Raw genomic sequence first — 19,524 nt, forward strand, 5'->3', positions numbered from 1 at the left:
TGCTTAGCATGAACTCAACTAACATGGCCCTTTCTGTAGCAGAAACAAGCCAAGGACACAACATTTTTATCAAGATGTAAATTCTGTTTCCCTCTGCACTTCATCAACCAAGGTTCAAGGGTATTCTAATTCATGGTCTGGGTTTAGTCCAGTTTTAGTTTACAAGAAACAGAATGAAAGTTTAAACTTTTTACTGGAACAACAAAGTACTTTAAGAGTAAGCCTCTGTCCACAGTAAATTTATTGTGTAGGAAAAAAGAAATATTTCCCTTCACAAAGGTTCCATTGTAGACCAAAATAATGTCATTATAAACACTATTGCTTATTACAAAGTAGACTTAAGAGAACATATACAGTAACCAGTGCTCATAAACGAGGCCATACTAGGTAAAACCCTTAGAGATGGTCAGTGTTTGGACTTGTTTTGACATGAGATTGATCTTTGTTCCCTGTTCCAAGTGGTCCCTCATAAGACCACATAATGGACTTGATGGTTTATTCAGTTTCTAAGGACATAAAGAGGTAAAAAAAGACATCCACACTGGAAATATAAAATACATATTGCCATATCTAGCTAGAATGCAATTATAAGACTTTTTAAATGCTCTGAAGTTGTTTGTCTTTCCATTGCCATGCACGGTCATTTATTATGTTTATGTAAATTACAGAAATTGATTAGTGCTGAAATATTAACAACCATATTCGTAGCCAAGCTTTTTGGTTTTCAAATGTGTATTGTGCAAAATTGTTCCCTCTTACATAAATGCACCTGTGGTGACTAAAACCACAGTTTATAGATCCTAAAATATGCAAATACTCTACTCATTGATATTCTATGGAAGTCCTTTTTATCCTGTTGAATTTTCATTATGTAATGAAAATATATAGTCACAAGTGTTGAAAGACAGTTTGGCTATGCATTACAGTGTTTGTGTATGACACAACTATATATGTGTACTCATGTAATTTTGCAGAAACAATTAGAGATTAGAGGTCCTAACATTCAGACCTACGTGGTTAAGTGATATAGTGATGATCTTAGTGAAAGTCATAATGTTTGGTTAGCAAGCAAACGTCAGATTAGTTGGAAAGAAGTTCCACTTTAACATACCATACAATTAAAGTATTTAGCCTGACTTTTCACAGGCTTTTGGAAATCTCTCATTCTCACTGGGCATGCTCAGAAGCTGAACACAGGTTTTAGCACAGTCTCATTCACCATTGCATAATCTTGTTTGCATATTCATCCTGATACTTATGCACTGATACCTATTTTTACAGGGGTCAGTAATTGGTGGTGGAGGGTGCAGAAAATGCATTCTGTCACTGAAGAAGAGAACATCATGGACAGCCTTCATCAAAGAAGCCAAATCAAAGGAAAGACGATCCTGAAAGGTGAAGAAAGCAGAGTGAAAAGAGCTGTAGGCAGAATGAGACAGGTCAGTAACTGAGAAGTAAAAAAAATGAAAATCTGGGCTAGAGAGGGAATTTTAATATGTGGGGAAAGAGGGAAATATGTGGGAAAAGGCCACATATAAGAGGACCTCATGCTTGTAAATCTCATTGGCTTTTAAACAAGGGAATTAATAACTGAAATGCTGCAAATAGAAATAGTATTCTAGCCATGTGCATATAAAGACTGACTTCCCAGTGTTTCCTCCAAACACTTTCCACCTGAAACCTGTATTACTTCCTCCAAGTTCCAAGTAGGTTGCTATATCTTTCCTTTCACTAATATTTGTTCTTGGTGTATCTTTTATAAAGGCATTGTTTACTTGCTGAAACAAGTAAGACATAGCCCACCATAGGGATATAACCTTACTGTTATCCCAGTATGGCCTATTAGACTGAATTGTCTTTCAAGTATGCTGATCTTTAAAGAATGCTAATCTTCAAATCAGTTTTCCACATCTTGATTGTGCTATTTTTGCTAGTGGGGGACTTTCCCTCACCCTGTTTGTGCCCTCATTCTTATTATAGGAACACAGGATCGTACAACGGGAAAGGTTCTTTTGGGTCACAAAAGTCCGATCTCCTACAATTGCATCATACATCATACATCGTAATCATACATCCTACAACATCATCATAGTTTCACAGTGTCATAGTTTGTAGGGTCAGAAGGGACCTGAGTAGATCATCAAGTCCGACCCCCTGCCATGGCAGGAAAGAGTACTGGGGTCAAATGACCCCAGTCAGGTGTTTATCCAGCCTCCTTTTAAAGACCCCCAGGGTAGGAGCCAGCACCACTTCTCTTGGAAATTGGTTCCAGATCCTAGCCACCCTAACTGTGAAGTAGTGCCTCCTGATATCTAGCCTGAATCTACCCTCTGCCAGCTTGTGACTGTTATTTCTAGTCACTCCTGGGAGTGCTCAGGGGAACAGGGACTCTTCCAATGCCTGCTGGTCCCCCCTGACTAGTTTGTAAACAGTCACTAGATCCCCCCTCAGCCTTCTCTTGTGGAGGCTGAACAGGTTCAGGTCCCTTAGCTTCTCCTCATAGGGCCTTCCCTGCTGCCCCCTGATCATGCGGGTGACCCTCCTCTGGACCCTCTCTATGCTGTCCACATCCCTCCTGAAATGCGGCACCCAGAACTGGATGCAGTACTGCAGCTGCAGCCTGACCAGTGCCGCATAGAGGGGGAGGATCACCTCCTTGAACCTGCTTGAGATGCATCTGTGGATGCGTGACAAGGTACGGTTGGCCTTCCTGACCGTGTCCCCACACTGTCGGCCCAGATCAAATAATACCTTTCAAAAAGTAATAAGACTTTTAAAACCAGCTAGCTTTTTGCCCAGACCCAAAAGCCTCTGATGGTCAGAAACTTGTAATTTCCCACCTAAATTTATTCATAGCCAGTGATACATATTTGTTCTTGTGCCTTTATTCATAGATTCATATTCATAGATTCATAGATTGTAAGGCTGGAAGGGACCTCGGAAGATCCCCTGCACCAAGCAGGAAAGACAACTGGGTTCAGGTGACCCCAGCAAGGTAACCGTCCAGTCACCTCTTGAAGATTTCCAGGGTAGGCGATTACACCACTTCTGGAGAGAGTTTATTCCGCAGTCTGGGCACCCTAGTTGTGTAGTAGTTTTTTCCTAATGTTGAGTCTGAAATGGTCTTCCAGGAGTTTGTGACCATTACTCCTCATTTTCCCCTAGGGTGCCCTGGTAAAGTTGCTCTCTGAGCCCTTGATGTATGCCTCTGATGTGGTGGTCAGCTGCTACCAAGTCCCCTCTCAGCCTTCTTTTTTTCAGACTGAAAAATCCCAGATCCCACAGCCTTTCCTTGTATGGCTTGCCATTCAAGTCTCTGATCATATGGGTGGCCCTTTTCTGGACTCTCTCCAGCTTTACCACGTCTTTGTACCATGCAGTAGTCCCGTTGTGGTCTTACCAATGCTGAGTAGAGTGGGAGAATCACTTTTTTGCTGCAGATGCATTGATTGATGTGTGCCAGGGTATTGTTAGCCCTGCAGGCTACAGCATCGCACTACCGGCTGATGTTCATACTGTGGTCTATTATTACTCCCAGGTCCCTTTCATTCGTAGTGCTGGTCAGGCTGGCATTGCCAAACTTGTAGGTGTGCAGGGGAGTGTTCATCCCCAGGTGGAGCACTTTACATTTCTCGACGTTGAACTTCATCTGGTTCTGGTCCGCCCAACTTGCAAGCCTGTCTAAGTCCCCTTTAGCTTTAGGGTTTTTTTTCCCCACTAAAGAAAAGAAAGCTAAATAAGCAAGCTACTTTAGTTTCCAGTTTCCTGACCATCCTATTAGCCCTTCTCTGCACTTGTTCCAATTTAAAGAGGAAGTCACTTGATTGCTTTCAGCAGGGTTTTTTCATGAAAATCCCTAATAGCCTGTGTTTAGAATGCACATACATTTTGTGCCCGAACATGCAGCGATGGAAATGTTCCACTGCAAATGGTACATCCATCCACTCCTTTTCTGTCAGAGCACATCACATTTCTGTGTGAGTGAAAGCTTAGCAAATTCAAAAAGTGCAGCTCATGGCATAAGTGCTGTTCCTAAGCCTCCTTCTGAGGTATCACTCTGTAGCTGTACCTGCTTCACAAGGGGTGCATGTACATGTACTGTTAATGTAACTCAATACAGTCCTGGGCAGTTTGTGCTGGAGTTCTTGGGCACCGTGTTTACATGTGCACCTTGGGACCACAGCACATTGAGCCAGGTTAGAGCAGCCCCAGCTGGAAGAGGGCCTGGCGGGGATGGCAGGCAGGGAGGTCAGCCTGCCAGCCCAAGGCTGCTCCACCCCAGCTCAACATGCTATAGAGGGGCTTTTGGGACATGAGGGTACTCCAGTGTGGGGCTAGCACTATAGTACCCTTGTGCCCCAGCCAGCCCTGTCAGCATCTATATGTGTGTTGCAGTACACTAAATAGTGTAAGACAGCACTTGTGTTTACAAGTACTAACCTACAGCAGCATTTATTAGTTTACTGTAGCCTAATAGGGCTGCACGTGTAGATGCTGAGACTTTACTGCAGAGCTAATTAGGCAACTCCACAGTAAAAATCTTGTGTAGATGTGCCCTCAGTGTCATAGATTAGTACTGCTAATGTTTGGTTTTTTTAATTTAGTATTTCAAGTAACTGTAGGTGGGTCTCCAACAATTGCCACTGAGCCTTGTGATGTGTTAACTGGTGCAAGAGTTCCCCACCTTTTGAAGTTTGTGCCCTGTTAGCTGTTCAGGGGAGGTTACCTGGTTAATCACTCAAAGTCCATAAAGTGGGTCCATGGGGTCCCCAGCTGTCTGGCTGCAGAGTGAAGAATAATGGAACCTATATTTATGTCCCTGGAGGGAAGCCACAGCATGCCAAACTACTTGACACCCTCCCACCATCTCTCCCACCCCAGCTCATCTGGGCAGTGCAGTCCATGGCTGCCCCTATAGTGCTCCACGTGGGACTCAGGACAGCCTGCACCATGCTCCAACCTGCGCCTCCTGGCCTGGTCCTCAGTGCACACAGCTTACTGTTGGGGCTGCTCCAGGTGCATTGGAGAAGACTCGATTAATCAAGTCTCCAGGAGCATAGAAACTGATGCACTCCAGCAGCCGTCTGTCATGTGTATCAGCTTCCCAGCACATCTCTGCATTGAAAAAAAGGTGGCTGGGCACTTTGAAATGAAACATATTCGATGAGCTTTAGTTCAGAGTGCTCCACCGCCATTTTTTCAGCGTAGGCACATGCAGGGACACTGATACATGAGTGCTTTTAATTAGCACAGCCTGCTAATTAAAGCTCTCAGCACTGTGTCACACAACACATGTAAAAATGCCCTATGATTCTATGCATAACTGAACACTAAAAGCAGAAACAGCTGAAAAGAAAGTGCATGATCATTATTAACACTTATAAAATAGTATTAATTTCTTGCACACAACAAGATGTAGAAGTTGTACATTTATCATTGCATTCTAAGTTATTTTTATTTGAAATATTTCCCTCCTAAATTCAGTAAAAAATAGTACATTTTTAATTACCTAAAATTACATACCCCCAACATCCCAAGTCTGAAAGAAAAGTTCTTGGGAAAAGAAGACTCATAAAAAGACTCAAAGATGACTCAAAATAAGTAATTTTTACACTTGAGATAAATTATAGTGAGAGTATGGTACATTTTATTAATCTGTATGAGATCCAACATTGGGGTATAGATAAGCTGTAAATAATTAACTAAAGATGATCCACATAAAATTTCATGCTTAACAGCCTGTGAGAAATGTAATAAATATTATAAAAGTTTAAAAGGATATAAAACATAAGAGACAGAAACATACTTTCCAAAACTTTCATTGACCATGGATAGTAAAATTAAACAAGGGTGAAGATCTGATTCAGTTAAGAGCAAACGTGGACACCATAGGACTTTCCTTAACATGGTATGTAAATGAACTTCCATAAAATTAAGTTCCAGAGAGAGCTTCGACTTAAAATGGTACAGACAATTCATCATCGTACATAAAAAAAGCTTTGATTTGCTATGGTAGATTGGACTTATGGCCTTAAACTGGAAATGGTATCTGTTGAAAAGGAAGGTTTTCTGCCAAACATTATCCAAGCTCCTGAGGTCAATAAAGGTGCCAGGTTTCCTGACTGGCATCTCTCTTTTTCTGCTTTGTTTGTAGGAGAACACCTCACAGGCATTGGCTAGCCTCATTTATTTGATGCAGTTTTGACACTTGAGCTTCAAATAACTAACCAGGATAACCAAGTTATGGGTACATTTCAGATCTGTAATATAAAACTTCATTTTATTATTTCTTTGCTTCCAAGCTCACTACAAACGAAGCAGATGGGTATTTTTGGGATTCTGTTTCTTCCTAGAACAAGTCAAGACATCTGCTTGTAAAAGTTATGATCTGCCTGTTCTTTTCTTTTCTTTTCTTTTTGTTTGTTTTTGACTAGATCTTTTAAAACTACGGGGATAAAAAAAGGAATGTTTATTGGATTTCAGATTAGGAGAATTCATTGCTTTGGTTAATACTGTATTAATAAAGCAAACCAAAGCAAAGGCATTTTCTGATACATGCTGTAGTGCCCAGCTTTTGTGTTCTCCTCTCTCAGTATGTGGCTTTCTGATATTCAAGTGAAATCCATGCATTGCTGGATGATTTTAAGAGCAGAATTTTGTCCTGGTGAAACTAATCAGAACAGAGAACTTGATACTTTTTCAAAACATATATTTAAAAAGGTTGATGCTTAGATTTTGCTAAGAAACTCCCCGCCCCCATAAAAAAAAAAAATGGAAGAAAACTTGATATCTAGACTTTCTTCAGAAAATGTTTTCCACATGCACTCTCTCAAATTATTCCCACTGTTTTTATTCACTTACAGAAAGAGAAGTTCAATTCATGCTGTTTTCCTGAATGTGGTGTTTTGCTTCAGCTGATACTTGAGAAAACAAATGAAGAAATGTAATGAGGCATTATGAGAAAAATCTCCATAGACTCAGAATTTAGGTTCAGTTTGGCTAAATGCTTCATGGTCCAGCTCCTACTTTGATGTAAACTGGCATAGAGCCATATATTTCAGTGGAACTATACTGATTTACAACAGGTAAAGATCTGGCCCCACATATTAACACAAATCTCTTAAACCTCTGAAACTGAGCTTTGAATCCAGCAGAAACTTTTTTAGGCCTATGATTTTTTTTAACCTGGATAAAGGCCCTTTGACTAGGGACAGACATTCAAAAAGCCTGAGCCTGAATTGATTCATAGATTCATAGACTTTTAGGGTCAGAAGGGACCTCAACAGATCATCGAGTCTGACCCCCTCCCCTGGGCATCATTGAGTCCGACCTCCTGCCCTGGACAAGAAAGAGTGCTGGGGTCAGATGACCCCAACCAGGTGCCTGTCTAGCCTCCTGTTAAAGACCCACAAGGTAGGGGAGAGCACCACCTCCCTTGCAAGCCCATTCCAGATTCTGGCTACCCTTACCATAAAGAAGTTCTTCCTGATGTTTAATCTAAATCTGCTCTCTGTCAGTTTGTGGCTGTTGTCCCTAGTTACCACAAGGGGTGCCCTGATAAATAGAGCATCTCCTATTCCTTGCTATTCCCACCCCCCAGGAATTTGTAGGCGGCCACAAGATCACCTCTCAGCCTTCTCTTGTAGACATGAACGCTGCATACCCACAGATGCTGCCGGAAGCAGCAGCAGCAGCCAGCAGAGATTAGGGACCACACACAAACACTGCCGGCGGTGTCAGCAGCGAGGGGTGGGTGGCAAGCGGTAACCACCCACAGGCACCACTGATAGTCAGTGTTGGTGGCGTTTTTTGCAGTGGATGCACCACCAAGTTCAGGGGGTGCACATGCACCTGCATGCACCCCCTAAGCATCGCCAGTGCTTGCAGAGGCTGAAGAGTTCCAGAGCCTTCAATCTCTCCTCATAGGTCTTTGCCTGCAGGCCCCTAATCATGTGAGTGGCCCTCCTCTGAACCCTCTCGAGGTTGTCCACATCCCTCTTGAAGTGTGGTGCCCAAAACTAGATGCAGTACTCCAGTTGTGGCCTGACCAATGCCGCATAAAGGGGAAGTATCACATCCTTGGACCTATTTGTCATGCACCTGCTAATGCATGATAAAATGCAGTTAGCTTTACTGATCACTTAATCACATTGATGACTCATGTTCACCTTGGAGTCAACAGTGACTCCAAGATCCCTTTCCACTGCTGTGCTGCTGAGAAGGTCCTCCCTCAGTCTGTAAGCATGCTGGTGACTATTTCTTCCTAGGTGCAGCACCTTGCATTTATCCTTATTGAACTGCCTCCTATTCTTTTCCACCCACTTTTCTAAACTGTCCAGATCTGCCTGGGTTCGTTCCCTACCCTCTGGTGTGTTAACTTTACCCCATAATTTGGTATCATCTGCAAATTTGGACAGAGTGCTTTCCACACCCTCATCCAAGTCACTGATGAAGACACTGAACAGCACCAGTCCAAGGACCGAGCCTTGTGGGACTTCACTGCCCACATCTTTCCAGGTTGATACTGACCCACCCACCACCACTCTCTGGGTGCGACCCCGAAGCCAATTTGCCACCCACCTGACCATGTAATCATCTACATGACAATCGCTCAGTTTATCTATGGGAATATAACTTGATACCATATCGAAGGCCTTCTTAAAATCCAAGTACATAACATCCACCTTGATTCCTGTGTCTAAGCATTTTGTAACCTGGTCATAAAAAAAAAAACCCAAGGTTAGTTGGGCAGGAACTACGTGCTATGAATCCATGCTGGTTGCCCTTTAGCATTGCTTTCCCTGCTGGACTCCCACAAATGGGATCCTTAATAATTTTTTTCAAAGGTTTTTCTGAGGATAGAGGTGAGACCAATTGGTCTATAGTTACCCAGACCCTCCTTCCTCCCCTTCTTGAAAATAGGGACCACATTGGCTCTTTTCCAGTCTTTTGGGACCTGACCTGAGCACCAAGAGTGCTCAAACGGCCATGCCAGTGGCTCTGCTATGATCCTGGCCAATTCCTTCAGCACCCTTGAATAAAGATCATCTGGGCCTGCTAACTTAAACACATCTAGCCCCTTCAAGTTCCTCTTCACTAAGTTGGTGCTGACAGTTGGTGGGCTGGTTTTCTCTTTATGCCTGTCTATGATCCAATTGAGAGATTTGTCCTGATCTGGGTTCAGGAATACATTGGCAAAAACTCATTGAAGAGCTTAACTTTGTCCCCACTATCTGTCACTAATTGCCCTAGTTTGTCTTTCAGGGGGCCTATGCTACCCTGTATCTTATTTTTGCTCCCCTTTTTGTCTCCTTCTGTGCACATAGGATTGCTCCCTTTAGGAACAACCACCCTTCCTGGACTCCTATCTCACCAATTCTCCTGTTCTTCAGTGCCTTGCTAACTGATCTCCTGAGCACACTGAAGTTAGCCTTTCTGAAGTCTAGATTCAATCTTTGCAGGTTATTCTAACATGGCTAGATTAAACCAGTTTGTAACAGGACAGACATTCTCTCTGGAATAAGGAAAATCAGGCACATGCCTGCAGTGGATCAGGTTAGAAGCCAGGGGGTGCTACAGCAGTGTTCCCTCCCCTTTCATAGTGCTCAGCTGAGGTGTGGGGCGGGGGGGGGTGCCCAGGCCCCAGCAGGACACTCTGATTAGGGAAGCATATAAAACCCCAACCTGCCTGCGCCATCCTAGGATTTTCCCTGCTGGGTGCTCAAGGGGCAGGAGTGTTGCCAGACCCCAGACCCCTGCCTGCTGCTAGCACTCTGAGGCAAAGGGGGGGGGGGGGCAGGGCATGCATCTGTTGATGATATGGGGCTTTTCAATCTTCTTACCTGCTTCTTTATACTGCCTGCAGCAAACTGATAGGCAAGCAAGCCAGCAGGGGGATGATAACAGTATTTATCATCCCATCAGCAGAATAATAGTCTCTCTCCATTAATTCAAACTCTTCTTAAACGGCTTAACAGCTGATCTGTTGAGACCTGTTAGTTAGCTCTAAAAAGCCCTAAGTGGTTATTGTTCTGTCTGCCTGTCCCAGTGAAACTGGAGACACACATAGAGATACCTCGCAGCATTAGCTAGCATACTACATGCCTTGGGTCAGTGGGGCTAGGGTTCATGCTGTGGGAGATTGGAGGGAGGAAGCGGGGGATCCCTGCTTGTCCAGGAAGCAGCAAGGGGTAGGGCATGGCAGGGGGAAGCCAAACAGACTCTGCTGTACCTGTAGTCTCTGCTAGAGCTCCAGCCAGGGAGCAGAGGGGAGAGGCCAGTCCTGCTGTGGAGCAGAAAGCACCACCCAGCCCAGAGAGCATGCTGGGATGCTGGGGGTATATGGTTTCAGCCATTTTCAAACTGGTTTATGTGTATTGAACATCTGTTCTGTTACAGATTTAAACCAGTTTCTGATCACTTAAATCGGTTTAGATGTAATGTCTGTCCCTAGCCTTTGAGTTGGCATTCATTTTTTCAGGTGGTTTTGAAGAATCATTATATAGAGACTGATCCCAAGCTGAACAATAAAATGGAAAGAGGATCCCTTTTACTTCAGCTGGGTTTGGATCAGGCCCATAATGAAATTTCTTTTGCTGTGCATTTCAGTGAGATTTCAGTTCACGCACAGAGTTTGGAAACATGCCTTATTGACATAGTCATAACCTGAGATGCATAATTTTCAGAACTACTTTGGCTGATTCTACATCTGCCTGGAAGTAACTGGACTAGAAAAGTTGACTGAATGTCTCTGAAACTCAAATAAATTAATGAATAAATAAATCAATAAATAAAAAAATACTTTTGAGTTTAGTTTGAGTGATGAAGTATGAAAGCCTTTTTAGATTGATTTATTTAGCATATCCTAAACACTGGTAATTTGGGGGGAAATGTAACCTTGATCCAAATCACCATGGTTTTACCAACTCTAGAGACAGAACAAAAACCAGATATTTTATCCAAACCAGTTGAACTTTGATAGTCTGAATACAGGTCTGAAGCACCTTTCAGTTTGCAAAATCAAATTTGTAACTTGTCTCATCTTGAGCTCTAATTATATCTCAACAAAGCCACTAAACCAGAAAGAGTAGATCTAGGACATGGCTCTCAGAATGCTGTGTCAATGTGCCTTAGAAATGTTGTTTTAAGAAATGATACTATTAATCAGGGCAATAAAAAACTATTTTAAGGCCTTGTCCTGCAAGAACATCAAGAGGGTTCCATTTGGAAGCAAAGATTCTGAATCTAAGTGGTTTGTAGTATCATTGATTATTGAACTTTCTTGTACACTGAAGCACCTTCAGAAGGAAAAAAAACCCTAGTTATTACTACTAGGAGTAAACATTAAAGGAAAATAAGAAAACCACAAATGCAGGAAGTTCATGTTTGACATTTGTTGTCTGCCATTACATAGGAGATAATTCATTTAAAACTGAAAAGGAAAAAGAGATAGTATTGGTGTGGTTTCTTCTGGAGTTCAAGTTGGTGCAGAAAAATGGAAAAATGCCTGTTCAGCCAATATAGCTAAGCCTCTGTACTTGGACAATAGAGTATATATTCAAGACAGAAATATAAAAGAAGTTGATTTTTTTATGGTCCAACCACTGCAATTAGTTCATTATAGCAGAGCATTTTTCAAAGATATGCCAGAAGAGGAATCTTAGTGTGGAATACAGAAACTTAACTCTGATCATAAAACTAATGCCTCCCATGCAGTAAAAATAAAGGATACTGCCGCAGTAAGTACACACAATTAACAAAGAAAATAAAGCAGTGATGAAAATAATTGATTGCATCTGTCATCTAGACACCTCTGATTTGTAGATTCTTATTAAATTTAACTTTTTTTTTTCCTTTCAGTTGAAGGAAGAGCTTAAAGAGAATACTTAAATAAATAGAATGTTAAATATGTGAGCTAATTTTTACAATGGATTACAGACATCCATTTAGACTTCCAGAGAACTCATACACCAGGCAGGTACAGTCTTCAGTGTTGTAGCCAAAATGCTCCAGGAAACTTATGAGAGGCAAGGGACTTTTTTTCAATAGATTTCATTGGACCACCTGTATAGCTTAATTTATCTAGGCTTTACATGGCTCCCATTATAACAGTATCTAAATTCCTCATGACTATCCTGTGAAATAAGAGAGGTAGTCATGTTATAATAAAAAAGTCAGATTTTAGAGGTATTTAGTTTTCTAAAGATGAAAGATGGATATGAATGCCTACTCGAATTTTCAAAAGTACCTAAATGCCTAAGTCTCATTGAAATGTGATCCAAAGCTCTTCTGAGCAAGAACAATTTATTAGTGTTCAGCAGTGTCAAGCAGTCCTAATTCAGGTTTCTAGGCACTATTATAAAAAATAAATCTACCCAGAAAAATGAATAGGCCTCATCAGCCATCTTCAGATAAGACAGTCATGGAAGACAATCATCCTTGACTGCAAGGGCGTGCCAAAGAAGAATAAGAAAATAAATAAATAATACCACCCATTTTGGACCCTTATATGAATCTGTATCCACAATGGTGGTTGAAGGGGAAAAAAACAGAATTTTGTGACGTGGTGGTTACTAGTCTACTGTCTCTCTCTGTTTTTATACTGTGGTTTGATGTAAGTTGGCCTGATGTGGTGCAGCCCAGAGTAAGCACACATGCAGTGGAATGTGGTATGTAGCAAACAAAATATTTCAAATGAGACTTTTTGCATCACTTAAGAAGTATCTGCTATGTAGCTTGTACAAGTTGCCACAACTGCCTGTATTTCAGGAAATTGCACTGTATGCCTGCAAATCAAAGAGAAGCTGAAATTGCTTTGATTTTAGCTTTTGGAAAGTTTAATTGTTTAGTTGTTTGATTTGTTATGCATAGAACAATTCCTGTTCATACTTCCATACATCATTGTCTGCTGAGAAGGGGGAGGATGTTTGCAAGAAACTTACTTTAGAATGGCTTACTATCAGCATAGTTGTTTGATGTCTTTTATATAGAAATGAGGATCTCTCTCTGCTTTGGTTACGAGAGAAAAGGATTCCCTCTACTTTTATCTGTTGAATCAGATTTTACCTGACATTACAGACCAATACCTGGTATGGCTTAAGCTAGATGTAAATATTTCTCTGCAAATGATGTGCCAGTTAATGCCATATAAAATGTAAAGTGTCAAGCAGTTCACTCGTGATCTCACAAAAGAGAGAGAGAGAAAGGAAAAGACAGAAACATTTAAACAAGCTAAAGCACTTGAGATAATGCAAGAGAGTCAGTTCCAGTGAGATTGTTTGCAGTATTTTGCTGAACTAAGACATTTGGAAAATATGGGTGTATCTTCAGGTAAAATATACAAACTCTTGTACACTTGTGCCAACTTCTAGGCTTTGATGGTCCACCCATCTGAAGGAACAGCAAAATGCAGGTGAGTCTTAAAAAAACAGCAAAAATCAATAAAGTTAAAAAAAACCCCATCAAATTCCAACCATGATCTTTGTTTTAGGGAACTCTGAGCAAACCGCATACTGCTGTTTAGAACATTTCTGGTTTATTTGTCATGCATCATGCCTGATTACATTGACAGAACCTATTTGGTGTGATGTGTCAGACACAGAAAACTGTAAAGCTCTGTGGTTCAGTAAAACCCACAGCTAAGAAGATCATGGTTTTTCAGTTAAACTAGGCTTTTATAGTTTATTTTAAAGATATCTGATTTTTTGCTGTCACTCCTCTTAACTTTGCCACTGCTTGGTCAGGAATTTTGAGTCTAATAGGCATGCTAGAAGCCAGATTCTTCAGAAGGTTAGGTGAAGATGAGGGTTTGCAATCCAGCCACAAGTCATCTAAGGCTGCAGCAAACAGCTGTATGATGAGACAGCTAAAGTGCTCCAGCTCTTTGCTGTGACTTTCATTTCAGTGTGCCAGTTCTCCAGTCAGCTGTGTAGGACCATGGCTATCCTCCAGCGAAGCAGAGAAGTGGTGTCCTGTGGAGTCAAAGCAGCAGCAAGCAACTGACTGACTCATGCTTAATTCATCAACCTGCCATATATTAAGTGTGTTGCAAGTGATCCCAATATAAGAACAAAAAACCCATCTAAGTTCTAATGTACAAGACCTCCAGCTAGCTGGGTGAATGGATTTTCAGGTGTACAGGAGAACACTAAATTATATGCACTTATGTTGGTAGATGTGACTGCACATTTTCTAATTAGAATATTACAATGCAGGGTTGAGCTATACTGTTGACATCTTTTCATTGTCAAAAAAATACATAATAGAACCTAAGAGGCTGTTCTGAAATGCTGTAATTCCAGCATGTCAGAGCAGACTGGATTAATCGAGTCTGCTGGAGAATGAAAATTACCATGCTCCAGCGGACTCCAGCGTCAGGTGTATCAGCATCCCTGTGCTGAAAAATGGTGGCAGGGCACTTTAAACTAAAGCTCAGTCAATGAGCTTTAGTTCAAAGTGCCTGGCTGACATTTTTCAGTGCAGGTATGCTGATATATGTGACACTCTAGGAGCTTTTAATTAGCATGGCTCTCAGAGCTGTGCTAATTAAAGTGCACCTGCCCTCCCTGACTCCTGGAGCATGTCTATAAATGCCCTAAGACATTAAGACAGACTAGTTCAGGGTAGTAATTAATGTTAGTAGATGACTAAGTAAAGATTTTCTAAGTAAAGATGGTGGCTAAGTAAAGATGTTCAAAAAGCCCGTGGCAGAATCACTCTAGCACGCCCTATCTAAAACACTGTAAGTTAGAGCATAAGGAAACAGAACAGACATTCGCTGTTCAGTGGGGGGGGCTGATGGGGGTGCTCCTGCATGCCTCCCAGGAGGCTGCCAGAATGGCCTCTCTCCCCTGCCCTGTCCTCCCCACCTCTAGCTGGCGAGTATCAGCATCAGCTTTGGGGGGACAGACCCTGGAGCCCTTCCCTGTGGTCCCCATCCCCGGCCAGGCAGCGGCTCGCCACTGCCTGGCCTAGGCTGCTGCAGGGGGAGATACCCTGGAGCCCTCCTCCTGCAGCACCCCCCACCCCACCCAGGCTGTGCTGCAGTGTGGCCTGGCAGGGGCAGTTGTGGGGGGAGAGACCCCAGAGCCCTTCCCCCATGCCCTCCCCCACCAAGCAATGGCGCACTGCTGCCTGGTCTGGGCTGCTGCAGGGGGGAGAGACCCCAGAGCCCTTCCCCTGCATCACTCCCCCCAAGCCCCAACCAAGCAGAAACATACTTCGGGAATAGAAACCCACCTTCCCCCATCCCTCTGCCCTTCCTCCTGGCAAAGCTGTATACCAGGCTGGAATCAAAGGCTCTCTCTCAGTGACAGCTGAGGAAGCAGGGCTGACCCAGGCTCAGGCAAAGCAAAGGAGCTCTGCCCAAGGGTAGAGAACAGCCCTGTGCAATGTCACCTGCGATGGCAGTAATCACACTCTAAGTTAACCCCCAGTGGTGTCTGGCACAGACATTTGATAAAACACTCTGATGTAAAGTGCTTTAGGTTAGTATACATTCATCCAAGGTTAACTCAGAGTGTAGTCCACAATTTTTAAATCACTCTAAGATCCATGAACATCTGTTCAGTTATGGTTTAGAGTGCTTTCTGCCTGCTTAATGCATGTACCTAGCCAGAATGACTATGAACTGATGTTATGATGCCATGAAAAAAGCCAATATGATCAGGCAAGATATTTGCAGGATTTAAATAGAAGTATTAATGGCATTATACCGGCACTGGTGAGACTTTGTCTAGAATACTGGGTATCATTCTGTCTACCCATCATTCACCCATATTCAAGCAGATGAATTCACATGAATGCAGAAGTGCTAGTAGGATGATTTAAGAAAAAGAAATCCTATCTTATGAAAAGCGGCTTAAAGAGTTTGGATCATGTAGCTTTGCAAAACAAGGACTAAAAGGGGATATGACTGGTCTCTATAAATACCTTCCAGAGGGTAAACACGCTAGAGGAAAAAGTCGTTGCAGTTGTATTGCAACTTTATGGATCAAGAAAGTAAAACTCTAAACTGAGGAGAGGCCTCCTTGGATTCATTTCTTACAAACAGGAAGCAGGAGCAGATCCAAAGACGTGTGATCGCACTGCCACAGTATGGACACACAAAGGCTGCACCCTGCTTTGACTGCGCTCCATGTGCAGTGAGCAATATGAGCTCACCAGTGGTCAGCATACAGTCTCCCTTGAGTCCCTACTTTCAAGTAGGTTCAGAGCCTGCTGCTTTTTCCTCTTCCTCTCCCTCCTCAGGGGAAAGGAGACGAGAAGTGTCCAGCAGCAACATTCAGCACCTGCTTTCATGCAATTGTGAAATCTCTCTGCCACTGCTGAATTCAGGGTGGGGAAGAAAGGAGGGGAAGGCTCTGGAGCTGTTTGAAAGTTGGGATTTCAGGGAGCTCCTGCACCTAGCAGCTGATGAGCTCATTGAACTCAGAGTACCTGAAAAACTCCCATCAGGAGCTGCACTGACATGCTAGTGGACTGAGAGCTCACTGGCATCCAGGATTACAGCAAGAGGTTGCTATACGGCACATGCACAACGAGCTCTCTTTACTATGTCTGGGGCACATAGCGGAAGGGACATGGTTGCACCCCTACCCCTGACCCCACAATCTTGACTCCGTCCATGAAAGAAAGGATGAAAGGAATGAGAAATAGAGAGAAGTTCAATTGAAGTGACCACACACTAATTGAATTCTGCATGTTGTGCACACCCTTTATGTGTGTCAATATCTCTTGTATATACATGGCAGAAGGCCACCTCTTTTTGTCCCCAAAAACTCTGCTCTGTGACAATTTGATTAGGATGGGGCCAGCAGAGTAGACACACCTTTACCCTATCTCTTTAGGTAACTGAGCTGGATACATTCCTGAGGGAAGGGGGAAACCTGCTCCCTCTGCCTATGTGACTGGTATCACATACCTGGGTGAGGGGCTTCCTCTTGGTGGGCTAGAGACTGCCAGTCTGCCCGGCAAATAGTGATGTATTTCAAATTGGTTGGCTGACAGCCAACAGGTGCTGGCCTCCATTGGAGCAGGTAAATGAGGTCACAAGGGCTATGTAAGTTAAGGACTGCCCAGGAGGTTGGGGCAGCAGCCATGAGGGAGACTCAGAGACAGAGAAGAGCTGGACCATCTGAAACTTGCTCTCTCTCTCAAAACTCATGATCAAGGAACTGCTTGCCTCCAGAGGGAATTTCCAACTGCCTCTGGATGATACTTGTGAGTAAGCTACCTGAGATCTAACTAGATATGTAGCCCTGCAGTAGCTCAGATGCGTGATCAAAGGCTACCCAGCCATGGGAGTTTGCTCTATGGGATTTCTCTGATATTGCTCTACCCTGTACCCTATTCTAACCCTACCCCTTGTAACCAATAAAGTTCTCCTTTGTACCTAGTGTGGGAGACTTATTGGGAGTGGGTCTAGATTATGCCGTGGGGTCCCCTTGGTTCGGCTAACTAAGGGAGACCACTACTTGTGCTTCTGACTGAGGGAAGCATCCCAACTTCTTGAAGTGAATCAAGTCCCCTTGAGGGCTACTAAGCCTGTGTTTCCCAGGGTGCACAGAGCCAGAATCAGTCCATATATATATATGTGTATATATATATATGTATATATATATATATATATATGTATATGTGTATGTATAAGTTTCAATGGACTCATGGGGCACGTCCAGACAACTGCACACATGCAGTTTGCAACCCTCACACCCATTTGAGGAACTGCAAATCACACATGGCGCATGCATACAACTCTTTGCTGCACTGCAAATTTGCAGGATGGTGCCAAAATTTATAGCAGGAACTCCTGGTATATAAAAAAGAACTGCTGCAAAAAAAGCAGTGTGGCACAGGCTCCAGGAATGTGTGCTGACAAACACAGAGGCTTTGTCCTCCAGTGAGATGCTCTGCTTACCAGCCAAAGCATCTTCCCTCCTCTGGTTGTTCCCCAGTTCCTCCAGCACTGTGAGAATAGGGAGGAGTGAAGAAACGGCCGTTTCCCCAAAGCAGAGCATTTTGCTCCCTGCCAAACCCCACATGCAGGGGAGTGCACAGTGGCAAATTTGTGCCACTGCCATTTTTCCTGCAGCAAACTCACAGCCCTGCTTGTAGGGATGACCCCATGAGATCTTGACAGGAACTTAATGGGTATGTCACCTTTTCTATAACAATTCCACTAGGTTATGAGAAAGTCTTTCATAAGGTCCCATGAGCCACTTCTTCAGACAGCTGTGTTGGCCTCAGGAATTGTGGGACAGATATTCAGAGGGCAATGCTATTTGCAACTATGCTATATACTAACGGTACAGACCTGAGGCAAAACTGAACCTGGAATGCCCTAGCAAATGTAAGCTTCTTGGTGTTGCATCTTGTGGTTTTATGATGATTTTATAATGTTTATTTGCTGTTTCCTTAAAGTCCCATCTTGTGAATCATAGTATCAGAGTTGGAAGGGACCTCATGTATCACTTCAAACCCCTGCATAGATAAAAGACTGCTATTCCTCAGCTATCCCATATAGATAATTACCCAGTCCCTTCTTGAAAACCTTCAGTGAAGATTTGGCAGGTTGTTCTATTGCCCTTCTCTTCTCACAGTTCAGAAGTTTTTCCTGAGATTTGATCCAAATCTGCTTTACATGCTTTAAACCCATTGCCACATGTTCTTCCCTTTGTGGGAAGGAAGAACATGATTCTTCATCTCTATGGCAGTCTTTCAAAACTTTAAAAACTGCTGTCATGCCATTCCTTAATTTCCTTTTGTCTAAACTAAATATTTCTCATTGTTTCTTCATATGGCTCACCTTCTAATATATTTGTCACTTGCCTCTGAATCCATTCCTATTTCTCCGAATCCTTCTTAAAATGCAGCACCCACAACTGGAAACACTGTTCCATCAGATGCCTGATCAGCTCTAAGTGCTAGGGTGGAAGTATTACCCTGTATGTTTTGGATACAATACTTTGGTTGATGTGATCCCAAGTTGAATGTCCTTGTTTGTAACAACATCACCTTACTGACTCCTGTTGAATTTCTGCTCAACCATACCCCCCTGCCTCGATCTTTCTCATTATTGCTGTTGTTTAGTTACCCCAGCCCAGTATTTTTACTTTTTTTACCCCTTTCCAAGGTATAGAACCTTACATTTATCTTGGTTGAATTTCATTTCTCAATTCTACAGTTTATCAAGATCGCTTTTAATTTTAATCCTACTCTGCAAAATGTTTGGAACATTTCTCTCCCAGTTTTGTGTCATCTGCAGACCTATTCAGGAATGTCTATATTCCTGAATCCAAATAATTAATTAAACCTGATGACCCAAAACCAACCCTAGTAGAATTATGCATCTGTAACCACCTGCTAGTCTGACATTTATCCATTTGTAGTTATTCTTCTTAGTTTACTTCTGAAAATTGCTTGTGGACTGTGATTAAGGCTTAATAAAATCTAGGAATAGATTTATTTCTTTGAGTCCTGTGAATATAGAGTAGGGTGGGGAAAGATGGAGGGGGTAAATATCTA

The sequence above is a fragment of the Alligator sinensis genome, unplaced genomic scaffold (assembly GCF_000455745.1).
Source record: "Alligator sinensis unplaced genomic scaffold, ASM45574v1 scaffold808_1, whole genome shotgun sequence".
NCBI lineage: Eukaryota > Metazoa > Chordata > Crocodylia > Alligatoridae > Alligator > Alligator sinensis.